Genomic DNA, 12,355 nt, shown 5'->3' with positions numbered 1-12,355 from the left:
CTATGGTGGCGCTGGCTGCACCCAAATCTCCTGCACTGTTATTACAGCGCTCAGCTAACATAGGTTGGACAAGTAGGTTGTACTACGTTATTGGGTGGCTTTACGGGACAAAGTTTGGGAAATTAGTGACCAACGTTATCCATTGTTGAGGAATCAGCAGAAAAGGATGACAATTGTACTGTGTACCTTACATTTAAGGAAGTCATTGCTGATCCTTGTAGTGCATTCAGAGGAGAATTTTGTAATCTTAATGGTTATCCATAAAGTAACTGGGTAACCTGTGTTGTTGCTTCCCCAAGCTTAACCCTCAATTTCGAACATGCCCTGGAGAAGGTCAAATAGTCAGAAACTGAAATATTCAAGCTAGAATAAATGGCTCTGTAAATGCACAACTGTGTGTGTGCTATAGATAAGCAGCTTTTAATGCAAAGTGTGACCTTCAGGGGGCATATAGAATCATTTGCAATGGCTCTGCCTGATATCCTGAAATTAGGTTTAATTCCTGTTTTATTTGGATCTATGCTGAATTTGTGACAGGAATAACCTCTGATTTAAAGCGAAGCTACTGTATTTTGCAGTGAAATCTACTCATTTGTTTTGGATTTTCATTCTGTAGGTAATTTTGTAGGTGATGAAGAAAAAAGTCTCAAGAGGAAATTCGGACTGTTCCCTCCCAGAATGTTCAATATAGTGAAGACATGCTTGCTATCTAAAAAGACTACAACTCAAATCGAATAATGTGGGTTTAAAGGAAATACAAAATAAACTAATTTGTATTTGCATTGTATTTATGAGCCTACTCCTAAATAGATCTTTGATGTATTGAAGGACTACATCACCCAGCATGCATTGTCATGGCCGGGAAGGTGAGGAACTGCCACAGGCCCTTCAAACTGCAGCATCTGCTGTTCTGGAAGGAGAAGAGGATGGAGTTCATACACTAAAGAGGATGGAGTGCATACAGATGGGTTGGGGAGAAGCCCCCCAAGGTAACTAATGCTTGCCACCACCACCACCGCCAATAGCACACACCCTTTACAAACCTTCCTCAGGGGAGGTTCATTTTATATATATAAAAAACAGTGCTCAGATTATTTTAACTGTCTGTGTATCGCAATAAAAAACAACAAACTGGAGGGTGCTGCCCAAAAAAAGCCTGTGGGGTAAATAGCTGTTGTTATGAACCCTTCACAGTATATACTTCCTCCTGCCGCAACCACCCAAGGTGGGGTTCTCCCCTTTCCCCACCCAAGAAAAGGGACAAATTTTAGTATGGTCGGGGGTGCGCTGGATTTAAGTTATTACGCAAATACTGTTCTGAATATGAACGTTTTATTATAAATGTGTTATAATCACATAACATAAAACATATGCACACTCTCATACATTCATACACTCATACAAAGAGCAAGCTGGTTCCCTTTTAAAAGGTGATAAAAAAACAACAATTGTGGACAACAAGAGAAATTTTTTTTTCCACAATTGTTAATTATAAAAAAAAATGCAAAAAATATCGATTTTAAAATTGTATAAATACAAGATTTGTATAGAGATCTACAAATGGACTGATATGCCAATTGCCAATATACTCCTAGAATGCCAGACAATTCTTGTAGAAATAGAGATCTCTTGGTGATGATTTTATTCTCCTAAATTGTGCAAAGTCTAACTTCATGAATTGCAGACAATAGCCGCTCCACACAGGACACCTTAATAGTTCTCACCACTCCTTAGATTATCCGTCCTGCGTGCCCCAGAGATCCTCAGCAAAAATGATCCAAGAGCCTTCAAGGGATCCTCCTCAGCACGGGAAGCCGCTCCGGTCACTCGGCAGGCAGCGCCACCGCAGCGGCAAGCCGCTAACAGGAGAGGTTTTGCCGGATCGGCTCAAACATGCGACTTCCGGTCTTCCGTTTCACCAACCTTGGGTTAGAGACGTCACTTCCCAGTGAGTCTCAACCCGATAGCTGTGGCCACTTCCTTGCGTTCCAGTCCTCCAGAATTGCTCCGTATATCCAATTGTTGCGGTGTTGCAATACTATGGAGAGGCCGAGATCCGGAGCGGCTTCCCGTGCTGAGGAGGATCCCTTGAAGGCTCTTGGATCATTTTTGCCGAGGATCTCTGGGGCACGCAGGACGGATAATCTAAGGAGTGGTGAGAACTACAGTGGTGTGAAAAACTATTTGCCCCCTTCCTGATTTCTTATTCTTTTGCATGTTTGTCAAACTTAAATGTTTATGCTCATCAAAAACAATTAACTATTAGTCAAAGATAACATAATTGCACACAAAATGCAGTATTAAATGATGGTTTTTTATTATTTAATGAGAAAAAAAACTCAAAACCTACATGGCCCTGTGTGAAAAAGAATTTGCCCCCTGAACCTAATAACTGGTTGGGCCACCCTTAGCAGCAATAACTGCAATCAAGTGTTTGCGATAACTTGCAACGAGTCTTTTACAGCGCTCTGGAGGACTTTTGGCCCACTCATCTTTGCAGAATTGTTGTAATTCAGCTTTATTTGAGGGTTTTCTAGCATGAACCGCCTTTTTAAGATCATGCCAAAACATCTCAATAGGATTCAGGTCAGGACTTTGACTAGGCCACTCCAAAGTCTTCATTTTGTTTTTCTTCAGCCATTCAGAGGTGGATTTGCTGGTGTGTTTTGGGTCATTGTCCTGCTGCAGCACCCAAGATCGCTTCAGCTTGAGTTGAGAGACAGGTGGCCGGACATTCTCCTTCAGGATTTTTTGGTAGACAGTAGAATTCATGGTTCCATCTATCACAGCAAGCCTTCCAGGTCCTGAAGCAGCAAAACAACCCCAGACCATCACACTACCACCACCATATTTTACTGTTGGTATGATGTTCTTTTGCTGAAATGCTGTGTTACTTCTACGCCAGATGTAACGGGACACGCACCCTCCAAAAAGTTCAACTTTTGTCTCGTCGGTCCACAAGGTATTTTCCCAAAAGCCTTGGCAATCATTGAGATGTTTTTTAGCAAAATTTTAGCATTTTTAGCCTTAATGTTCTTTTTGCTTAAAAGTGGTTTGCGCCTGGATATCTGCCATGCAGGCCGTTTTTGCCCAGTCTCTTTCTTATGGTGGAGTCGTGAACACTGACCTTAATTGAGGCAAGTGAGGCCTGCAGTTCTTTAGATGTTGTCCTGGGGTCTTTTGTGGCCTCTCGGATGAGTTTTCTCTGCGCTCTTGGGGTAATTTTGGTCAGCCGGCCACTCCTGGGAAGGTTCATCACTGTTCCATGTTTTTGCCATTTGTGGATAATGGCTCTCACTGTGGTTCGCTGGAGTCCTAAAGCTTTAGAAATGGCTTTATGACCTTTACCAAACTGATAGATCTCAATTACAGTACTTTTGTTCTCCTTTGTTCCTGAATTTCTTTGGATCTTGGCATGATGTCTAGCTTTTGAGGTGCTTTTGGTCTACTTCTCTGTGTCAGATAGCTCCTATTTAAAGAGAACCCGAGGTGTGTTTAAAGAATGTTATCTGCATACAGAGGCTGGATCTGCCTATACAGCCCAGCCTCTGTTGCTATCCCAAACCCCACTAAGGTCCCCCTGCACTCTGCAATCCCTCATAAATCACAGCCGTGCTGTGAGGCTGTGTTTACATCTGTAGTGTCAGTCTCAGCTGCTCCCCCGCCTCCTGCATAGCTCCGGTCCCTGCCGCCGTCCCTTCCCTCCAATCAGCAGGGAGGGAAAGGATGCAGGCGGGGACTGGAGTTCTGCAGGAGGCGGGGAGAGCAGCAGACTGACACTTTAGAGATAAACACAGCCAGCTCTGACAAGCTGTTTGTCAGCAGCGTGGCTGTGATTTATGAGGGATTGCAGAGTGCAGGGGGACCTTAGGGGGGTTTGGGATAGCAACAGAGGCTGGGCTGTATAGGCAGATCCAGCCTCTGTATGCAGATAATATTCTTCAAACCCACCTCGGGTTCTCTTTAAGTGATTTCTTGATTGAAACAGGTGTGGCAGTAATCAGGCCTGGGGGTGACTACAGAAATTGAACTCAGGTGTGATAAACCACAGTTACGTTATTTTTTAACAAGGGGGGCAATCACTTTTTCACACAGGGCCATGTAGATTTTGAGGTTTTTTTTCTCACTAAATAGTAAAAACCATCATTTAAAACTGCATTTTGTGTTCAATTATGTTATCTTTGACTAATAGTTAACGGTTTTTGATGAGCAGAAACATTTAAGTGTGTCAAACATGCAAAAAAATAAGAAATCAGGAAGGGGGCAAATAGTTTTTCACACGGTGTCCTGTGTGGAGCGGCTAGTGTCTGCAATTCATGAAGTTAGACTTTGCACACTTTAGGAGAATAAAATCATCACCCAGAGATCTCTATTTCTACAAGAATTGTCTGGCATTCTAGGAGTATATTGGCAATTGGCATATCAGTCCATTTGTAGATATCTATACAAATCTTGTATTTATACAATTTTAAAATCGATATTTTTTGCATTATTTTTATAATTAACAATTGTGGGAAAAAAAAATTCTCTTGTTGTCCACAATTGTTGTTTTTTATCACCTTTAAAGGGGAACCAGCTTGCTCTTTGTATGAGTGTATGAATGTATGAGAGTGTGCATATGTTTTATGTTATATGATTATAACACATTTATAATAAATTAGGGGCGGACATACGGCCGTGCAGGCCGTGCCGCCGCACGAGGGCCCCTGAAGTTCCGTTTTCTTCAGGGGCCCATGGCATTAAGTACTTTTTTTTTTTTTTTTTTTTTAATATTTTTTTTTTTTTTTATTATTTTATTCCCGGGGGCCCCCCGACTCCTATCCTCCCTCCCTCCCTCACCTCGGGGGCCCCCTCCCGATATGCGCGGCGGGAGAGCGAGCGAGCGGCAAATGCAGGAAGGGCTCTCCAGGCATCCGCTAGAGGCCCAGCCGCTTGGTCTCCAATATGTCTCCAGTTGGAGACATATTGGAGACTCAGCGGCTGGGCCTCTAGCGGATGCCTGGAGAGCCCTGAAGACTTCCTGCATTTGCCGCTCACTCTCCCGCCGCGCATATCGGGAGGGGGCCCCCCGAGGTGAGGAAGGAAGGGAGGGAGGGAGGATAGGAGTCGGGCCCCCCACCCGGATAGCTACCCACCCGGCTACCTACCCACCCGGCTACCTACCTACCCACCCGACTACCTAACCACCCACCAGGCTTCCTACCTACCTACCCACCCGGCTACCTACCCACCCACCAGGCTTCCTACCTAACCACCCACCCAACTACCTAACCACCCACCCGGCTACCTACCCACCCGGCTACCTACCCACCCACCAGGCTTCCTACCTAACCACCCACTCAACTACCTAACCACCCACCCGGCTACCTACCTACCTACCCGGCTACCTACCTAACCACCCACCCGGCTACCTACCTAACCACCCACCCGGCTACCTACCGGGCTAGTTACCAACCCACCCACCAGGCTACCTACCCACCCACCCGGCTACCCGGCTACCTACCTAACCACCCACCCGGCTACCTACCTAACCACCCACCTGGCTACCTACCTAACCACCCACCCGGCTACCTACCGGGCTAGTTACCAACCCACCCACCAGGTTACCTACCCACCCACCAGGCTACCTACCTACCCACCCACCAGGCTACCTACCCACCCACCAGGCTTCCTACCTACCCACCCGGCTACCTACCTACCCACCAGGCTACCTACCCACCCACCAGGCTACCTACCTACCCACCCACCAGGCTACCTACCCACCCACCAGGCTTCCTACCTACCCACCCGGCTACCTACCTACCCACCCGGCTACCTACCCACCCACCAGGCTTCCTACCTACCCACCCGGCTACCTACCTAACCACCCACCCGGCTACCTACCTACCCACCCACCCGGCTACCCACCCACCAGGCTTCCTACCTAACCACCCACCCGGCTACCTACCTAACCACCCACCCGGCTACCTACCGGGCTAGTTACCAGCCCACCCACCAGGCTACCTACCCACCCACCCGGCTACCCACGCACCCACCAGGCTACCTACCTACCCACCCACCGGGCTACCTACCTACCTACCGGGCTAGTTACCCACCCACCCACCAGGCTACCTACCCACCCGGCTACCTACCCACCCACCCACCAGGCTACCTACCCACCCACCCACCCACTCAACCAGGCTACCAACCCACCCACCCACCCACTCACCCACCCACTAGGCTACCTATCCACCCAACCACCCATGGGAGCTGCGCGCCGGATGGAGGCTGGGACAGGAGGTCTGCTGCTGCAGGTGAGTAAATGTTTTTGTTTTATTTATATTAGCAGGTGTATGTTCTGGGCAGGTCTGCCACATGATTGCATGTATTTTCTTCGCAAATCTGCCGACATGATTGCATGTATTTTCTGGGCATATCTGCCGACATGATTGCACGTATTTTCTGGGCATATCTGCCGACTTGTTTGCACGTATTTTCTGGGCATATCTGCCGACTTGATTGCATGTATTTTCTGGGCATATCTGCCGACTTGTTTGCACGTATTTTCTGGGCATATCTGCCGACTTGTTTGCACGTATTTTCTGGGCATATCTGCCGACTTGATTGCACGTATTTTCTGGGCATATCTGCCGACTTGATTGCACGTATTTTCTGGGCATATCTGCCGACTTGATTGCACATATTTTCTGGGCATATCTGCCGACATGATTGCACGTATTTTCTGGGCATATCTGCCGACATGATTGCACGTATTTTCTGGGCATATATGTGTATTTTCTTGAGAAAACCTGCACAATTATGTGAATTTTCTGGGGAAAGGGTCACCAAAACTTGGGCCCACTGTCTTTGCGTTGCACTTTTCAAGGGAACCTGAGGTGAGAATAATATTGAGGCTGCCATATTTCTCTCCTTTTAAGCAATACCAGTGCGTACATTTGAATACGGCGCTGGTAGACTTGGGCGCAGGATCCAGCTGTTAAATGGCTGGTCCTGCTTCTGCACAAGTCCGGGGCGTTTTAATTACTATTCCCCCTCCAGGCCGACATGGATAGTGGGGGAATGAAATAATTCGGCTTCCAGCGATTGCTGGAGGCCGAATTATTGTGTTTTTTAAACAACTTCGGCTCCGTCTTCTGACGGAGCCGACCTTCCTCACTGAGCGCCGCTATAGACTGATTCCCATTACAGTCTATGGCGGCGCTGGCTGCGCCCAAAGCTAGCAGCGCTGAAAAGCACTGCTCCGATACCAGTTGCCTGGCTGCCGTGCTGGTCCTCTGCCTCTTATTCTTTCAACCATAGACCCTGAACAAGCATGCAGCAGGTCAGGGGTTTCTGACAATATTGTCAGAACTGAGAAGATTAGCTGCATGCTTGTTGCTGGTGTAATTCAGTTTATTACTGCAGCCAAATAGATCAGCAGGGCCGCCAGGCAACTAGTATTGTTTAAAAGGAAATAAACCCTCACCCCGGGTTCGCTTTAAGTTACAGTTAGCTCCGCCCTCATCCGGTCATTGCCACGCCCATTTTTTTGCCGCGGCGCTACGCGCCGCAGGTTCTGTCCACTAATTTTTGTAGCCACGCCCATATTTTGCCGCGGCGCGCTAGGCGCGCCGCAGGTCATAGGGGGCCCACAATTACAATTTTGCACAGGGGCCCACTGCTGGCTGTGTCCGCCACTGCAGATCAGTATTTGCGTAATAACTTAAATCCAGCGCACCCCCGACCATACTAAAACTGTCTGTGTATGTTTGTAATTATGCATACCTCCCAACCGTTCTGATTTGCCCAGGACTGTGGTGGGTTGGGAGGTATGATGAGCGCCCTTCCTTCCTCCACATCCTGTGCCCCATCCTGTGCTCCCCCAGCTCAGTTTATGCAGAGTATGTGGAAGCAGAATCAGTGCGTCTTTCACTATAGTCCAGTGATGTGCGTCCTTCTATGAAAGGTGCTCAGCTCTCTCTCTAGTGTTTGGTATTTCCATCTCCTCACGTTGCAATTAATCATGTGATGCAGGCTGAGCACCAATGACAGGAGGGCACACATCGATGCACTCCAGTGGAGCAGGTGAGAGCCGCACTGCTTCTGTTTGCACATGGGGTTGATTGACTAAACAGTGCTATTTCATAACACACAGCGCTATTTCATAACGCGAGTACGGCGTAGCGCATAACAAGCGCTATCATCAAGTACGGTAGAGCGCGTTAATTAGATAGAGGTTGGTAGGGAAATAATCAAGAGCAATGATGTTTTCAATATGCGTAATACTTTGCGCCGTTAAAGAATTACGCACATATAAAATAATGTGTTATTAATTTAAATAGTGTGTAGTTTAATTGTGTATGCTTTAAAAACATAGCAAAGTTAGCATTCATTACCTAACATGCACTCATCCAGCCAAACCTCAAACGGTTCCTTCGCTGAAGGAAAATTTAAGCAAAAATATTTTTTAAAAATTTAACATTTGTCCAGGACTATTCATACTTTTTAAATGTCATAAATACTAATTTATGTGATCAAGCACATGATTTGAGCATCTGTAAGGGGACAACAACACTGTGTAAATACATGTTCCCTATGGAGGGAACCTGGGGTGCAGGAGGAGGGAGAGGCAACTTGGGGTCCAGCAGTGCAGGAGCCCTTGCAGAGCTCAGGGGCCCTGGGCCAATTGTCCCCTTTACCTCTATGTCAGCTCCAGCACACACTGTGTCCCAGCTTCACAGTGTCCCCAGCAATGTGCTACAGCTTCACAGTGTGCCCAGCAGTGTGCTGCAGCTTCACAGTACACACACATTACACAGCACACAACACAAGTCACACTACACAGTATCCACATGTCACAATGCATACAGTGATATACACAGGGGCGTAGCAATAGGGGGTGCAGAGGTAGCGACCGCATCGGGGCCCTTGGGCCAGAGGGGCCCCGAAGGGCCCTTCCTCAACTACAGTTTTAGCTCTCTATTGGTCCTATGCTCAAAATAATCACTTCTATAGATACTTTGAATAGCAGTGATCATTAACAAGCTGTTCCCCATCCCCTTCTTGCACCTCTGACTCTGTAGTTGCCATTGGCAGGTTTTGGTGTGCCGTATCAATTGTTACGTATAGAGTGCTTGGGGGGCCCCAATGTAAAACTTGCATCGGGGCCCACAGCTCCATAGCTACGCCACTGGATATACAAATAATAAAAGTTATGGTTGTTTGGCATTGTACATATGACCAACACAATTTAATTACTACTTAAAATAAAAATTGTAAAGGACACATACAAACAAATAACACTTACTTGCCCAGTCTCAAACTATTCTGAAGCAAGTGCTGTTGAGCAAAGCTTATATAGGCAAACAGCTGACAACTGTTAACATTACGTGCCTAAAACTTCTACTCGCTCAAATGAATGCTATCAGTTTAGCGCGCGTAAAGGTTTACGAGAACAATGACGCGCGTAATTCATGTAGCGCTATAGCACTATTCAATAGCACTGTTTAGTGAATCAACCCCATACTCTGCATAAACTTATTTAGGGAGCACAGAATGGGGGAGGGGGCCACTAACATAGAAAACAAATGTTAGGCATTGCATACCTTTAATTGTAATCAATCACTTAGCTCAATCATCTAATAACGGGTGCAGTGTCATTGCTATCAAACCGTAAAAATATATACAGGGACACGCACACCAAGTCTATTCAATGCATATAAAAGTTTATATAAAGAGTAGATGATACATAATAAATAGATCAGATCTAGACAAACAATATCTATTCAATAGTACACATGATATGGTTTCCCAATAATAAGTACAAACACAAGGCGTCAATAAATTGGAGCATACACTAATAGAGTGGCATGAATTGCATAATCAATGACTATACTAGACAGTCGGAGTAGTCCAGCGCTGCCTCTCTTCCTCACTGCAACAGTTGCCACTAAGCCATAGACCCATTGAGAAAGGACATATTCCGAAACGCCGACGTCTGGGTAAAAAAGTTGAGGGTGCCAGCACCTCCTATTGCTTTGATTGCTTTTATGCCGTTTTGCAGATGTTGCCTCAATAAGAGCAGCTGCTCTTAAACGGACTCTTTCTGTCTTATATGGACAGTATCTTGGGACGCACTGCCTATTAGTAGCTCTGGACTACTCCGACTATCTAGTATCGTCATTGATTATGCAATTCATCCCACTCTATTAGTGTATGTTCCAATTTATTCATCTACTCTTTATATAAACTTTTATATGCATTGAATAGACTTGGTGTGCATTTTTTCCTGTATATATTTTTTATGGAGGGGGCCACTAACACAACCAGGGAAACTTTATAGGAGAGGGAGGGGGGAACCACTAGACACCAGGGAAGCTTTATTGGGAAGGGTGAATATCTGGTTGCCAGCATAGCTTTATTGGGGAGAAGGAGATGGAGGGAGGTGAGAAAGCCCTTCACTTCAGTGAACCTTTATGGGGAGGGAAGGGGAAACCACTAGACACCAGGGAGGGAAGCTTTATTGAGAAGGAAGGGAGTCTCAAGTGATAGCTAGCAATATGTGCAGGGCAGAATTTCCGCACAGGCCACCTAGGCCAGTTCCTAGGGCGGAAACCTGCCGACAGGAGAGCTGGGGCGGCTGTCGTACAGTGACTGTACACAAGGCAGCACGTCAGCTGTCTCTGCTGCGCGCTGTCCACAGGCTCTGCTAAGATCTGCACTTCTGCACGGAGGAAAGCGCCCCTCCCCTCTCCACTCTGACACTGAGGGAGGAGGAGGTGCAGAACTTGCTGATTACGTCACTGAATATGACTGATGGCTGACTGGCTGTGGCTGTTTCGCGGGACTATTGACTGCAAGATGCTCGTACCTGGAGTGCATCTGTATGCTTCTAGCCTGCTACCCCCTGTGAGTTCTCAGGAATGCCAAAGTACAACACAGGTAACCTGAAGCTTTCCTTCCACGGAGCTTTCCGTCCAGCTGTGTTCAGAGCCGCCCTACCTCCACCTCGTCTTATCAGAGATCTAAGCCCTCAGATAAAGCAACGGAGCCATCGCCTGGGAATGGGAGCCACAGGCATAGAAACCTTGTCCCTTCAGACAGCACCCATGATTGATAGGGGTCATCTGTACTAAGATATGAGTAGCCTACCCCTCCTGCTTCCTGTAGTTACTATTTACAAAAGACCAGGACTGAAGCATGCAGTAGGGGTGGGTGTTGAACTGCAGAGTTGGAAAGGCTAATGTGAAGATCTTCACAGAGATGGGCACAGCCCTTGATTGTCACTATCAGAGGCTTTTCTACAATCTCTGCAGCACTTGAGCTCTCTTTCACTTTTGTCCATAGTGTCAGTGATGTACATAAGCTGCAAATCACACAATGTATAGCAAACCACAACACATGCTGGAAATAGGTAAATGAGTGTTTTCAGTTTCACACCAGGTCATGATTTATCTGATTATACTGTAGTTAAAAACAGACAGACATTTCTTGTTTACAATCAAATCCCTGCTTTCATGTCATTAACTACCTGCGGACTGACGCAGTTTACATCTACGGTGGGCGGGTGGCACTGCGGTTCTGACCGGACGTAAACTCTACGTCCCATTTACCGCGTGCCCCCGCCCGTCCCCGCTGCTGTCGCTGCTCTGTCCCTGCCGCAATGTGCTGCCCTGCCGCCTCTATGACTGCAGAGCACTGTGAGCCGGGCAGGAGCCGTTCCCATTGGCTCCTGGCCCTGTCATTACTGTAAGCCAATCCCATTGGCTTACATTGAGTGACAGGGTCAGGAGCCAATGAAAGCGGCTCCTGACCGGCGCACAGCGCTCTGCCTTCATAGACGGCAGAGAGAGCAGCCTGCGGCGGGGACGGAGCGGCGTGACCGGCGGGAGCGGCGGATTTTAGCGGCGATTCGTCGGGAAGCGGCGGTTTACTGTACCAGCACCCTCTGGTCCTTAAGGGGGCAGAGGCTGCTGGTACCGAAGTGGTTAAAGAGAACCAGAGATGAAGCACCCTCATGTATTTTACCTTATAAATCAGTGGGAACATGACAGTAAACACCTAATCTGCTCTTTGTTACATTGTTCTCTGTTTAATTTGCCTGTTATCACCTCTAAGATAAGAATCCCGACTAAGCAGTCGGCTGGCTTTGCTACAGAAAGATTATAGCTGAGACTGTGTTCTTTTGTGTCTTTTCAAGTCCAAGCCTGCCCCCTGCTGGCTTTGCTCAGAAATCATTATAGCTGAGTCATTATAGCAAAGCCAAACTCAATGCTCAGTCCGGGATTCTTATCTCAGCTAGATAACAGACACTTTTAGCAGTGAGGATGGAACAGAGAGCAGGGTAGGTGTTTTCTCTAATGTTCCCACTGATTTC

The 12,355-nt window shown here is 47.0% G+C and overlaps 1 long non-coding RNA gene across 1 annotated transcript in view; it reads left to right on the top strand.

The window, feature by feature from the left end:
* Positions 1-652: 652 nt before the first annotated feature.
* Positions 653-12,355, top strand: part of LOC137546161 (uncharacterized) — a 36,372-nt gene continuing 24,669 nt past the window's right edge. The window contains exons 1-2 of the long non-coding RNA XR_011026189.1: positions 653-739; positions 829-989. This is a non-coding gene — a long non-coding RNA (uncharacterized lncRNA). The remainder of the gene's footprint in view (positions 740-828; positions 990-12,355) is intronic.

The sequence above is a fragment of the Hyperolius riggenbachi genome, chromosome 1 (assembly GCF_040937935.1).
Source record: "Hyperolius riggenbachi isolate aHypRig1 chromosome 1, aHypRig1.pri, whole genome shotgun sequence".
In the NCBI taxonomy this organism is placed as follows: Eukaryota; Metazoa; Chordata; class Amphibia; order Anura; family Hyperoliidae; genus Hyperolius; species Hyperolius riggenbachi.
Note: the sequence above shows the minus strand (reverse complement) of the source record. Positions and strands in the feature narration are given on the sequence as shown.